This window comes from Athene noctua, chromosome 2 (genome assembly GCF_965140245.1).
Source record: "Athene noctua chromosome 2, bAthNoc1.hap1.1, whole genome shotgun sequence".
Classification (NCBI taxonomy): domain Eukaryota; kingdom Metazoa; phylum Chordata; class Aves; order Strigiformes; family Strigidae; genus Athene; species Athene noctua.
In genome coordinates this window covers 14525374-14540361 of record NC_134038.1, presented here as the reverse complement: position 1 = coordinate 14540361, position 14988 = coordinate 14525374, and the positions used below count along the sequence as shown (strand labels likewise).

General features: G+C 41.9%; 1 pseudogene; it reads right to left on the bottom strand.

Annotated features, from left to right (window-relative positions):
* Positions 1-500: 500 nt before the first annotated feature.
* LOC141958284 (uncharacterized) lies at positions 501-6225 on the bottom strand (annotated as a pseudogene).
* Between the last annotated feature and the right edge of the window lie 8763 nt (positions 6226-14988).

Below are 14988 nucleotides of genomic sequence, written 5' to 3'. Positions count from 1 at the left end.
CTTCTCTGCCCTGTTATTATATTTTTAAGTGTCTCTAGCACATGGGAATAGATGTCCCGAGACTGGCATCTGGCTCCTAACTTCAAAAAGTTGGATAACTTTGAAGGCGAAGAGGAACAGAAAGATGAACCACTAATGGCAGCAGAAATGGCATTACCTGTATGGAATTCAAGGCTGGAAGAGAAGCATACTAATAGAAATATACATCCTCAGGGGAGGAACAGACTATTCTATGGAAAAATGAAGGTGTAGATTCAAATTGTGTGTATGAGAGTAGATCAATTCAGACAGCAGGTCAGGAACACTGAGTAAAAAATAATTTTACAGAATGATAGCTAGCAACACAAAAATACCATTTTCATGCTAAACAGTTTAAGTCAAATTAAATATGTACTGTATTAAATGTCTGCAGAAATCACAGAATCACAAAATTGTCTAGGTTGGAAAAGACCTTGAAGATCATCCAGTCCAGCCATAAACCTCACACTGACAGTTCCCAACTACACCATATCCCTCAGCGCTATGTCAACCCGACTCTTAAACACCTCCAGGGATGGGGACTCCACCACCTCCCTGGACAGCCCATTCCAACGCCCAACAACCCCTTCTGGGAAGAAATGCTTCCTAATATCCAGGAGTCTAAACCTTCCCTGGCGCAACTTGAGGCCATTACCTCTTGTCCTATCACTTATTACTTGGTTAAAGAGACTCATCCCCAGCTCTCTGCACCCTCCTTTCAGGCAGCTGTAGAGGGCGATGAGGTCTCCCCTCAGCCTCCTCTTCTCCAGACTAAACCCCCCCAGTTCCCTCAGCTGCTCCCCGTACGACCTGTGCTCCAGACCCTGCACCAGCTCCGTTGCCCTTCTCTGGACACGCTCGAGTCATTCAATGTCCTTTTTGTAGTGAGGGGCCCAAAACTGAACACAGGAATCGAGGGGCGGCCTCACCAGTGCCGAGTACAGGGGTCAGATCCCTTCCCTGTCCCTGCTGGCCACGCTATTGCTGACACAAGCCAGGATGCCATTGGCCTTCTTGGCCCCCTGGGCACACTGCTGGCTCCTGTTCAGCCGGCTATCAATCAACCCCCCCAGGTCCCTCTCTGACTGGCAGCTCTAATAATGAATGCCGTCTCAAATTTCAGCTATATCATAGCAAAAATGGAGCAAATCCTTAGTTCCCAGACTCAAACCTGTTTTATTTACTTTACTGAAGGTGTCCATTTGGAAAACCCTTTAAAAAGTCATACACAACATAAACTGTATTTGGCCACCATGTCAAAAGCAGACCCAAGCTTCCCAGTTGGCACCACACAGCAGGATTTTCTCCCCGCCAGTCTAAAGCAAAACACTTCCTTCATGAGGTTCCAGGGAAGGAAATAAAATTTATACAGGGTTGTGTTTAAAACAGGCAGTAAATATCTGAGGGAGAAAAGCACAGCTGAACTCAGCTGAGCTCCATAGTGTCAGAAACCAGAGACTACCTGAGGAAGAGCTGCTACTGTCTGGATATATGTGGAATCTATACCTGCTTTGCAGCTCCACCTGGATACTGAGGAAATCCTCAGGCAAGGTCTGGCTGCAGTTTAAGCCTTGACCATCCCCTCCTGTATTTTCTGCTTGTGGGACTCCCTGAAATGCTTTTTCCTTAGTAGCAGTAGTAATTCTTTTGAAGGTTGGCCTAGTCAAGCCCTGCAGGACAGGTGAGAGGGGTTTAAGTGCAGAAAGGCAGCTGAAATGGGGAACAGGATTATTCATTCAGGTCATCTGGCCTTTTCATCCTGCAGAACCTGATCTCATAAAGCAGCCAGGAACTCCTCTGCAAGAGGGAACTTTGGGCTGGAGACCCACACTCATGATTCAAAGTCTTCCTACCTCTCTCTGGTAGCAAGTATAGACTGGGGACAGGGAAGGTGCAGATAGAGCTTGGTTCTCCTTGCAGCAACCCTATGCAAGAAGCATGGTCATGAGGTAAGGAAAGTAAGGCTATTTGAATTCACAGTGGGGGGTGAATCTGGGCCCACAACCTTAAGATCACAGGAGTTCAAAGGTGAGGGGTACAGCTTGTCCTGACCTAAGGGTTTAACCATAGTATGCCAGTTGATGAAGTTATGAGGAATGAAAGAGAAGCCGCCAACATTTCCTAAGCAATTCTTGCTATGTTCCCTCAGGGTTTGCAAAGCACACATGCTTCCTGTGGCTATGACAGGTAGCGGGGAGACGTTGGGGCAGAGAGTAACCTCTGCCCAAACACCTTTGCAAGGAAGGTGGCAGTTGTCTTGCAGTGGGGCTGCACCAGAGAACGGTGGTTGCCTGAAAGCAGCACACAGGCTGCTGCTTCTGGCATTTGGCAAAACCCAGGAGGGCAAAGTCGGCCTAGCTGAACATAAATGTTTTCTCATGCTATAGCAATCTTGCTACTGAGCAGCCTGTTTTTTCCTGGCTTTCACCATGTTAATTCTCTGATGTGTATTTTAGGTCTCTCTCTATTCTTGATTCTTGTATCGTGACTATCAATGAGTTGTGCTTTATCGCTGTTATCTCTGAAGAGCCTCATTGCTCTCTATGATGGGCCAGCCATCATAGCAGTGTCCAGAGCCAGGACCCTGCTGTGTTCAGAGTCAGCATCCTAGCTGGTTTATAGCCACAGCATCATCTTGAGCCCTCAGCAATGTGCTGCCTCTCTGAGGTCAAGGTGGTCTTGCTTTAGTGATCTTCAAGTGAGCAGTTAGGAAGGCAGGTGAGTCAGTGACCCATTCCCAAGAGAGATATTTTCAGAAATGCAGGTGATGAAGTACCTAATTGCTGCCAAAAATGTTTTCAGTTTTATCTCTAAATATCTGGGCTTCTGTCTGCTCGTATCATGGGTCTGTCGAGGCTTTTAGACAAGCTGTCCTTGCAGCAGTAATTGCATGTGTCCGTGCTGTAGGCAGTGCAGCATTTGTGCACCATTACGCATTGTAATGGCTGCACGGTCCTGTGGTGGGGTAATGTGCTACCTCAGGCAGAGATCAATACTCACGTCTGACCCTGATCCTCCTTCGTGGCAGTCTTAGCCTGACATTTTAGCTGGTCTGACTGGCTCCAGTGTGTAAAAGAGCTTAACAAGCAGGTTGCTGTTTGTACTCATGCCATTTACTGCATATGCATAATTCGAGTTTTCTGTGCAACATTCTTGAAAAATCAACTCTCTGGAAGATTGTTTGAGCTCCACTTACAGCTCCTCAAGTTCATGTCAGGTATGGCTGTAAGCGGTAGCTGCAGAAATTATAAACAGAGCAAATTCATCACCGAATACATAATGAGCCAGGCCTTGGAAATGAAGGACACCAGTTTCTTTCTTCAGCATCCTGTCTGGTCTGCATCTGACATGTTCAAGCCAAATAGACACCATCATGAGCATTCACACTCTGGGCAGCAGCAGCAAAAAGCAACAAAGTGGCATTTCACAGCCCGAGCTGCTGCTATTGTTCTATGTAAGATCTATAAATTAAACAAGGTCTCAAAGCTTCTCAGTAAATAAAGGCTTCTAAATAAACACAGTTAATCAAAGAGGGTCTCAGAAATGAGCAAATTTAGCTTTCTGTGAGAGTCTTACTGTACGTTAGCCATGAAAAATACCTTTGTCTCAGGCATTGCTGGTTTACAGATTGATTTCTATTTGGAAACCTGTGCCAAAGAGTATTTGAGATGTTCTATTTTGGGAAATCTATAGGGTAGGTTAATTTAGGTAAATCGGGGAATCATCTTGAAATTTCAGAGAAAGAAAATCTGGAGAGTCTTACGGATTGAGAGCACTGGCCTGTGCTATTTTTCTGAAACAACTTCAGCTGTGGCTAGACTGGAGAAAATTTAAATGAGGTCTGTAGTTGGGATGAGTCCAGAAGGACAAGTTTTGGCTTCTCCAGTTCAATACAGCAGGAAGAGGTGGGAAAGGTGTTGATAAACAGAAATGAACAGAAATGAAAAGGCTACCACAGCTGGCTGACATTTAAAAGCTGTGAGATACACTTTTTTTACTTCAAACTCCTAGCAATGAGGAGTTTTAAGGACCAGATTCTCATGTCAGCCATACCAAATTAAATAAGGAGTAACTCCCAGACTACTTCTTGTTTACACCAAGAGACAGATGTGAATCTGGATCTAAAAGGAAAGTTAGACAGACTGTCATTCTGGGTAATGATGCAATGTATAAGAGCTGAAAATCAGGCCCCAGGCATTGCAGTGAGGACTAGAGGCACCCCTCTCTCACACTTAACTCCCTGCACATTTCAGGCTCTGCTGATTTCACTCTACATGACCTAAAATGTTTTACTTCTGTTCACCTCAGCCTTTTCCTCGAAGTAATTCCCCAGCTCTCCTTTTGTGGGACAGATGGTGTGACATGCAGGTCTCGTGTTTGCTGGTTATAGCCACATGGCAAGGCAGGGATGCCTCCAAGCCCTCTGTCGCCCATCTCCCACCCACTGGCTTGAACATCTATATAAAAGGGAAGATGAAGCCACAAAGCCCTGGCAAAGGAGTCTTCGAATTGCAGCTTGGGAACAGATCTTCTTGGATTTATAAACAGCGGCACAAATCTCCTGACTGCCACCAGGGATAACTATGGTTTAATTGTTTTTTTTTTTTCCTTGCCTGTTGAGGAGATCCTCCTCCTTTGCCCCTTTTCCCATTTACAGTAGGCTGAGCTGCACACCCACTGCCTCTCCTGTGCTGAGCTGGCTTTGCAGCCTCCAGGCGTGGGAACAGATTTGTGAACTGTCTAGAAATAAACAGGCAAGCTATCCTACCCACACAAGCAATTCTGACACTATATGCCCAACATTGCATTCCTTTGGTCTGGAAGTTCTCATTTATTCCTTCATAATTTTATTGCTTGCATTTTTTTTTTCAACTAAAGCCGTGTATTGCTTCTCCCCATAGAACCATTAGGTATGTGACATTTCCACCAAAACAATAACGTTTTCAAATGGTGCCAGTAAAATGCTGGAGGTTTGATTTAAAATGAGAAAAGAGAGATGTGAGCAAGTAATAGGTTATTTCTCCAGCCACAGAAAAATAAACTAACCTGTTAAGGACAAAAGCTTGCAAACAAACTTTTGTACTTCTTTACAAGTATTCATTGAAATACTTCTAAATGAATATATGTATATTATGTACATAAATGAATATATGTATATTCATTAGCATATTTTATGAACTATTGTGCCCCGCTTCACACTGAAAATAATAAACTGATGCACTAGTCTAAGAGGAGTCAACTGAAAGACCTTGTTTTCTTCATGTGTGGGAATGTGTAAAGCAAATATAAATAGTTTCTTCTTTGTGGATTGCTCATTTTCCTAAGGCTTATCCTTACAGCAAACCCCACGATCTTTCCTATGTCCTAGCAGCTCTCTTTGTGACATTATGGTCTTAATGGGAAAAGCCCTAACTGCTCTGTGTGTGAGCTATAGCCAAATGGTGCAAAATCAAACTAGTGATGTGAGTTGATGGTTTGCCAGCGCTAGGTTTAAAACTCATACCCTAGCTTATTTCCTATGCATGATTATTATGACAACAGCCAAACACTTGAGCAGTGCTGGAGTCACTTCTTTATAGCTCCTGTGTGGAGCAGAAATAAACCTCTGTTACTTGCAAGTGAGAAACACCACTGATGTATTCCTGCTTGTATTTTGGGTCAGGAAGACATAAGCTTTTCTGATCACCTTTTAGACTCTGAAGGCTTGATTTAGTTGCCAGAGTGTAGATGTCTAGAGTCATATGAAATGTCCTATTGTGCAGAACTGGAAGATACAACAGCAGCTACAGGGCATTCGGCTGTCCTGGAGCAGCTGTTGGGGCCAGCAGTTCACCCAGGGGCATCTGAGGCTCAGGCAGTTGAATCCCATTGATTCTCCCATTCCCCTATAGGCGGTCTGATGAAATCAACCTCAGCAGTTTTATGGGGATTTAGTTCATGCTGATGATACCAAGCAGAACATATTCCAGCCAGCCAAAGTTCAAAAAATAAAAGTAAAAATCATAAATGTACAGTTACACTTAAGTTCTAGGATCACCTTACTTGAAAAACATTACACAAACCATAGAGCTCCAAAGCAATTGTATGAAGCCCCTAAATCTGTGTTTAGCTAAAAGATGTCCACCACCAGTCAGGCACTAGACACCATCTGGAGACTTGAAGTGCTGAAAGACCTACCACTTCTTCTGTTAATTTGCTGTTAATCATGCTCACTATTACAAAAAAAAAAAAAAAAAAAAAAAGCTAATTTGAATCTCATTTGCCTATTATCTAAAATAAGGTCATGCTTTTGGCTTGTCTGGTAAAGATGTTGAAAATTGCTTCAATTATCCTTGCTTATCTGAATGTAATCCCTAAAATATCAGATAAGTGGAGCTGCAAAGTAGTGCTGTTGGCACTAAACCTGCAAAATGAATGATGTTTTTCCCCAGTTCAGGGTAAAATCTTTCCTTCTCACTTGTTTACTGCCACGTCAGCCGTGTTTTGTTTCATTCATTTACCTTGATATAGAATGAGATGGGCTGGAAAAAGTGTCATTGGACAAGGGATGTAGAAGTGACAGGGATATTATGTATTCATTAAAATTTATAGGTATGCATCTCAGATGGTCTGATTTACTGTCTCCAAAGAATTATACTGTGTAGAAATATTTCACACAGCCTAGGGGTGTGTGAGATTTCAAAATTGTTATGTGTAAAAATCTCCTGGATTAATGCCATGTCAAAAGAAAAAAAAAGAAGCCCAACAGTAAAAAAATACCTTAATAACATGTTAGTTGGAATTCAGCTGTGAACCCCAGAATATCTATATTGATGTTATGTCTCTCTTGCTTCCAGCTCATCCAGTGGATATACTTTACTAGCAAAGACTTGCTCTTGACCCCCCATTTTAACCAGGAAGGAAACTTACTGCTCTCGGCATTGCTGTGCTGAGCCCTCTTGAGGGCTTATGCTTTTCTCCTCACCACGCTTCTCTGAGGTTGACAAATAATGTTATCTCAAGTCAGCTATCAGCAGAGTCGGGGCACAGAAAGACCGGAGGGTCAGTCCTGGGCAGGAACGTGAGTAGGGACCACACGCCCCACACGTGGACCTGATGCAACCAATGCCATCTCCTGCCCTTTGCTGCAGTTCCTCCAGTCAGCGCCTTGGAGGGGAAAATGTGCTTACTGCAGGATCATAGAATCATAGAAACATAAAATTATTTAGGGTTGGAAAAGACCTTTAAGATCATGAAGTCTAACCGTAAACCTAGATCTACTATATTTTTCTTTATTAGAATATAAAAAGTTGCTATATGCTTGCTAAAGACAGTTTGCTAAATCTGAGGTGTCCTGGATTTCTCTTGCACATTATAGCTCCCTGACAAAGTAGATGTATTTTTATCTCTTTTTCATAATTTACTCACAGTCATTTTAGATTAATAAACCCGTGCTGAAACCCCAAATCTCCAGCCCTAAAGACAAATGATCAAGCAGGAAGACTGTCTGCCAGTGACTCAGTAACATTTCTTTTGCGTTTGTTGTGGAGTTGAACTAATCACATGCAACTTGGATTTGCACATCCACCACTCTGGATTTTACCTACCCCTTAGTCTCAGCTGAGAGGGTTGTACTAAACCTTTCCTGCATGAGAGCTCTCCTTTCTTCCCCAGCCACCCCATTCCCTGCTCTGGGCCCCAAAGAACTTCACTGCTCACTATTTTTTGTGGTGTTATAGGTGGAAACAAAAAAAATCTCAAAGGAGACAGAGGGGAAACAGAAGTCCCTGCTAAAGGCCCAGCACAAACTGGTTGGAGCGGCTGAAGGGCTGTGCAGGGCAAGGAGGAGGGCTGATGCCTCAGGAGCTTTTCTATCAGCATCCTGCCGCGTATTAGCGTCCTACACAGTCCAGCCTCTGCACAAAGGAGTTAATCACAAACTCATCATCCTGAAAAAGATCAACACAAATGACTCTTGCTTATTGCCCGGGTTGTGCTAACATACATTTCCAGGCTGGGCTCCCCAGGGTTGGATCCAGCTGTGTTAATCTGCTTCTATCCAATGCAGACAGAAGCAAGTTAATCTTCTCTGTCAGTCTTTCTTCTAAAGGCAATGTGAAAGAAAAGCAAGAGAAGATCTGAGACAAGAGCTAAACAGCTTTTAAAGGAGCTAAAAGGAGCCCATTTTATACGACTGCTAATTTGAATTGCCCACTTTTAAAGCTCAGTTCACTGTGCTCAAGGTAAGGGAGACAGAAGGCAGCGCTGCCATGCAGGCTGTGGGGTCCTGGGGATAGACCAGACAGAAAGGCAGCAACTGAGTCTGCAGAAAGAAATAGTGTAAGTATTTTGTCTGCCACAGTAAAGACCATTTCATGGAAGTTAAGGGCAACAAAGGGATTGGGGAGTCACTTAAGTGTCTGTGTGAAGTTTTCATAGACCATCAGAGGAAACAAGACAGGACGTATTTGACTAAGAGTCCCAACTACTTGAAGTATTCATGTGTGCAAAAATGTATTTAGATCCTCCTGTTTCCATGCAGAAACAAAGCACCATTCCCTCTTTTCACAATAAATGAAGAAAGAAGATGGGAACTGTCAGGCAAGGTGAGGGGAAAAGGGGATGGGGCAAGATGCCACTGAAGCTTCCCTTTCAGTGAGAGCTGGTTCAGGGCTCCTATGGCCCTGATCTGGTGTCACAGTGTCCCACAGCTTATACTGGCAGTATGACTTGATCCCTATGCATACTCCAAGTAAAATGAAAAAAGCAATCCTGCAAAAGAAAACGTTTCACAGTCAAGCTACAGTCCCTTCAAAGCTGAGAGAGGTAAAGCTGCCTGCTCAGTCTACACGCTCTCTGTCCCAGTGCACAGTGATAAAACCTTAATTTCCACAACAACGTGTGATTATTTCCACAGAACATTTCAGAATCGAACTTACAAAAAAAGGGGAATGTTTTTCAAAAAATATTAAGGCAAAAAGCTTTTTATTTTTCTGCATTGAAAACTTCCATCTGTGTATTCCTCTACTCTCTGGTTTGCTCTGTTAAAAACAGAGATGGCTGCGTGAAGCTTAAAATTATTTCTGTACTGAAATCCATCAGTGGTCCATGTACTGCTTAGATCTGACATAATGGCATAAAATAGAAGTCAACTTATTTAGAGAATTGTTTAGACACATTTTTATCCTCCTTTCTCCCACTTGCAGACTAAGGCAAGAATGCCTTAAAGAGTTCATGAAAGGTCATTTTAAGAAACACCTGTTACTCAGGAAGGAGTAGATGCATTTCACATCAATCCATGTCAGTCCTAACCCTTTTGGTGATGCTGCACACCCAGAAAAGCTGCACTGGAAGCATTTTCCCTGGGTGGCAGCATTGCTTTCCCTGCCTCACAAGTGCACAGGGAAGCTGTAGTATCTTGTATGACTGTGCTTGCTCCTAACACATAACCCAGTGCTTGCTGTCTCCCAGGCTCAGGTAAGCACCAGCTTAGTGAGAAGTCTAAAATGAGACAGTCTCTGAACCCCTGAATTCTGCCAGTGTTTTGGATGGTTTGGATCTTTGGAAATGACTCAGCTTAAAAAGAAAGCACACCATGTCCTCTGAGGTTGCTCTGTGAAGAACGTTGCTACAGAGCCATGCACCAAGACAAATACAAGAGTTCATCCTGCTCCTCCATGCAGGGCTGAGCTCTGTCTTCTGTGCAATGGATGGGGCTGAAGACACGTGGGACTGCAGCTCAGTCCATGCACAAGTGAGCATAATTCAGGCAGGAGAACAAAAAGTGTTGGCTTTTTCATGGATTTTGGAGTTTGACTGGGGAAGGACTGGAGAAAACACAAGTATCTCAAAATTAGAGGAGATGTATTTAAGACAGTATGTAATGAGTTGCATAATTTTGATTGGGACTGCTTGAGATGGGAAAATATTTCTAAAAAGCTTGTCTGGCAAGAGACTTCAAGCTAAATCCTATTGTAAGCAGAAGGAAAGTGTGACAAAGGGCAAATTAGTTAGATAGTAAAGAGTAGTTCTTAGGCCTTTAAGAAATATAAACAAATGGAAAACAAGAAGTACTGGGAGATCTATTAAAAACAAGCTAAAGGAAAGTAAAAAATATTTTATATTTAGAGTAGCAAAAAGAAATACTGAACACTGAATTTTAGTGAACATTTCCACCAGCTGTAACAGAATCTTCAAAAATTATTTGCAGTTGACCAAGGAGGGAAGAGAAAATGCATTCAGATATAAGAAGGAAAAGAGAAGACAGTTGAGGACTGAGCAATGGGAGAAAGAAAGGAAATGTATTGAATTATTCATCTGATTTCTTTATTTACTTACAGAACTGGAAAGATGCTCTAAGACGTTGGTTGACATTGGCAAGCAGTGGTAGAGGAAGCAGGAGGGAGGATGTAGAATAAAAAGTCTAAGTCAAGTTTAGCAGACAAGATTGCCTATCCAGATGCACATTTCTTATTAATTAAAGGCTTAATTTCATGAGTATTTATTTCCTCATTTTAAGCAACCAGGATTCCTGGCCATGCACATCTATACCTGCATTGCATTGCTGCTTCTGCTATCCCCTTGAGATGGAGCAGCTCCCTTAAGTGTATTTTAAGACCTCTTGAGGCTGGGAAAGAGATGAATGAGAGAGATACAACAATGATCTGTAAAATAGGTAGTGGAGCAAGAAAGGTTAATAGAGTGAATGGCTGTTTTTTGCTTCTTCTCGTATAAAAATCGAAGGACATAAAATTAAACTAGTGGGTACTACTTCTAAAGCAAACAAAAAGAGGCACTTCATTGACTGCATAATGAATAGCTATGGCCCATACCATGGTAGGGTTGCAGATATTTCCATTATTTTTTTTTTTAAAAAAAAGGAGCATAAATGAAAGAAAAATCCACCAAGGATTATTAAATATAAAAGCATTAACTTTGACTCAAGATATCCCTGAGTCACAAGTCACAGGAGGCTGGGAGAGCATTCCTGGGAAGCATTCCTGCATGCTTGCCCTGTCCTATATCCTTCCTCGGATAACATCTGCAAGTCTGCTCTGCTGCTGGGGGCAGGACACCAGACCAAATGGACCTGTGCTCTGATCCAGTACAGATGTTCTCATATTAAGTTTGTGTGCTGCACTGTGAACTAACTGGGGAATTGAGCTGGGTAAAAATAAAAAAAAGCCAGCAAGTTTTGTTGTTTTGGTTTTTAACCCTGATCAGTTCCCTGACTTTGTTCACTGAGTGGCCAAATAAATGGTTCAACTGAGGATGGCTAATGGCTAACTAATGGCTCTGCTAAGGGAGTGATGGGAAGGACAAGCAGCCAGGCCTTGGTGATGGAATGGAGGAGCAGAAGGAAACAGAAGGGTTGACTAAGCCATTTTTGTCACCGAAAGAAATTCTTGTGAGGCCAAATATTACTGATGAAGAGTTGTTGTCAATCAGAACCTGAATCATTTCTGTGTGAGTGGTGCATGGTCAATGAAGACTGCGTAAAGCCGCATGTATCCCAGTGTTATTTTAATGGTGGTGCAGAAAGGACTGGAAGGACTAGCACAGGTGGGAAGCCCAGCCCTCCCTCCTGCTCCTCTCAGCAGCAGCACTATGCTGTCTTTGCCAGCACAGACCAACCGGCACACATCTGTGCCCTTCCCAGAACTACAGGCTGGGAGAGGCAGTTTCATTTCTGGGCACTGCATTCTTGTAAGTGGTGGAGTCAAAAGCAGTATTATCCATTTTAGAGAGCTAAATTTCTGTTTTTCTTTTCTATGTAGAGCATTAAGGTTAATTTTAGCTCTTCACTTAAATAAGCAATTCATTGGGTTTTTTTAAATAAAAATATTGAAAAGTGCCCTGTACAATGAGTGTGGCATTTCTACTCAGATCATACCATGTGTGCTAATGTATCCAGGCCAAGAAGGGAGATGAAGGACTGAAGTAGAGATGACAATATTAGAATTAAATCTCAAGATATTTTTTCCTTTCTCCCTTCAATGAGATTTAATGGGAACACTAAAAACAGAAGCAGCCACAATCTCTAAATTATACAGATGTAGCTCACCTTAACATTGGTTCAATCCAGACAGGCAGTTTCACAAATTCCCCTCTTTTCCAGATTTCTTAAGGGATAAATTTGGAAGCTCAGAAGTCCTTAGCAGCCTCCATACCAAAATCTTACAGACAATCTGCAGGAAAAGAAAAATCTGTCTCACTGACACCTTTCGTAGTAACCTGAGTCATCATCACTCCAGCTATATTTAAATTTCCTTTGTTTGTCTTCACATGGCAGTTTAGCTTTATTCCTCACATTACCTTGCACCACTTCTAAAGCAACTTAAAAGTGGGTAGCAAATGCAATGTTTTCATCCAGCTTCTGTTGACAGTATGTTACTGTGCTGTTCTTTCTGCTTAGGTGATGTTTTTAGATCTTCCTTTGAACTCTGAAAGCCAGCAATATTTAGGCAGCTGGAAAGATTTTGTAGACAGTTGACTGAGCCTACTTTCTAAATATAAATAACTCTTCAGTAAAACATATTATTGTCCTATTTCCTAATGGTGAAGGTACTTTTCTGGGGGTCCAAACTGGGCAAGACTCTTTTCTACCTACACAGATCACACCTAACTGCCAATCAGGATTGCTCCTTATTCAAGTCTCTTGCAGAGACTGCTTAAAAAAGGAAGACTGAGTCTAGGTACTCCCACATAAGGTTGCATAGAATAATCTTTAATTGCTTTACAACATCTCAGGTAGCCAAAAATCTGTTAGCAGATTCTGTGTGATTCTTTATTTAACTGTGTTTAACACAGCATAAACACAGAGGGAGAAATAGGCCAGTGAGGAGAGCACTGGGCAGGGATTGAGTAGGTCTGTAATGGATTCCTCACTCTGCCACAGATTAACTGTGGGACCCTGTTCAGGATGTTTAATCTTTCCTCATTTCTGTGTAATTAGACAGAAAAGTTCTTATGAGAGAAGTTAGCTCTTATATGTGTATGTCCTGCATCTCACATGATGATGACCTTATCTGACTTCATATCTTTGGATGCAACAAAAATTCCGGCAATGAATATTGCTAAAGTTGATGCTGTTAGTATAATAACTATCCAGTTGTAATATTCAGTAGTTGTAAATGAAAATGAAAAGTATAGCAGTTTAGAGAGAACTGAATGTTTAAAGAACAAAAAAAGGGAAAATAATTCAGAAATTGATTTTGTCCTAGAAAGATCTCATTATTTTAGTACTAATCTACATTTCTTCCTTGGTGTGCCACAGATCTACTCTGTGAACTATGCCTATGATCTTGTCCTCCTTCTGTCCCTTTGCCTTCTGTCATTAAAATGGGATTATTGATAGTTAGAGGGGAACTGAGATTGCTCTTGGAGATCCTGGTAGACGAAAGGAAGCCAAACTCCTTACCTGCTCAGGAAGCGCAGACTGGAGAATCAGATGATACCTTGACTTCTATGAAACTGCATAATTCTATAAATGTCCTAAATTGTATTTGTCCTGAATATCTTTGTGTTTCTCAGAATGTCCTAATTTTTGCAACAGGACTGATGTAAGATGACTATAATGAGAACAATACTTAGTTCCTAAAATCTGGACATTAGCTGATTTTGTCTGAGTTCCTAGAGCCATAGGTTTCTCTTAGACCTCCTGACTGGCATCTGCCTCTCTTGTGAAATCCCATTTGCTCATGTTAACACCAATCATCTCAACATTTGTAGCAGAATATCTAGGGAGAACATGACACTTCTTGTTCCCTGCTTTGAGTCACGAATTCTTACCAAACAAGTTCAGGGGTCAGAGCACATATGTCAGTATCCTCTCACTTCTGCTTTTCTTGAGAAAAATTACTTTAAAATTATATCCTTGGATTGGTTTGCAAAACAGAGATGAGACACACCACTGTGTAAGGCAAAGTTCCATAGGCAGTGTTAATGTTCCTGGTACCTGCAACCAAGTTATCACAACTAATACATTCATAAGACGAGCACTTCAAAGTATACCGTAATGAAAAAATCAAAACTATACAATGTTTGAAGAACATAGTGTTCTTTCAGGTGAAACACTTTTCTGACTTGGCTGATGGCTAAATACACCCTTGGTTACATGACTTTCCTAATGAGATTATTGTGACTGTTTTTTTTCCCCTTAAACTTTGTCAGAAGTTCACTGTTCAAGGTTTAAGAAACCTGTGAAATTGAAATATTACCAACAGGGGAGAAAGATGCATAATCTATTTCAATAAGTTTTCCTGGTGTCAAGAAGCTCAAGGTAGCTGAAGGAAACCATGAATCCAAATTCAGCCATGGCAGGAAGAGAGATGCAGAATTTACCAAATTCAGCAGAAAACTCTATCAAGATTTATTTGGAATTATAAAGACAGTCTGGAAGAGACCCTGGGAGATCCTATAGTTCATAACCCTCCTCCAGGCAGATCCAGTCAGTCCTGAATCACTCGTGGGGAATGTTTGTGTAACCCCTTCCTACAATCCTCCAGTAAATGAGATTCCATAACTTCCCAGGACAACCTGCTCCAGGCCCTACCATCACTATTATTGCAAATATTTTTCCAGTGTCTAACCTAAGCTTCTGTTTCTTGACTTCAGTCCATGAATTTTTATCTGTGTTCAGCAGGCACGGAGAAAAGAATCCCTCTCTTTTCACAGATATCTTCTATATTACAAAATATCGCAGTTACCGCAAACTTCTCTTTTCTGGAAGGGCGTCTGACTGAGTTTCCACAGTTTACTGTGTTATCATGTGTTTACTGAGCTGTGGTGTTTAAACATGTTGGCATGCTTAACCCACCCAACAGAGAAGTGAAATGCTTTGGCTTCACCCATCTGTGAAGGTGCAGCTGATGCACAGATACTTGTCTGCTGACAGTGGTTGTGTGTGTCAGTATCCTCAGCCTCTAGCTCAGAAAAAACACTTTTTTGACTGAAATTTTCCCAAAGCTACTCAACCTAGCTTCATCGGAT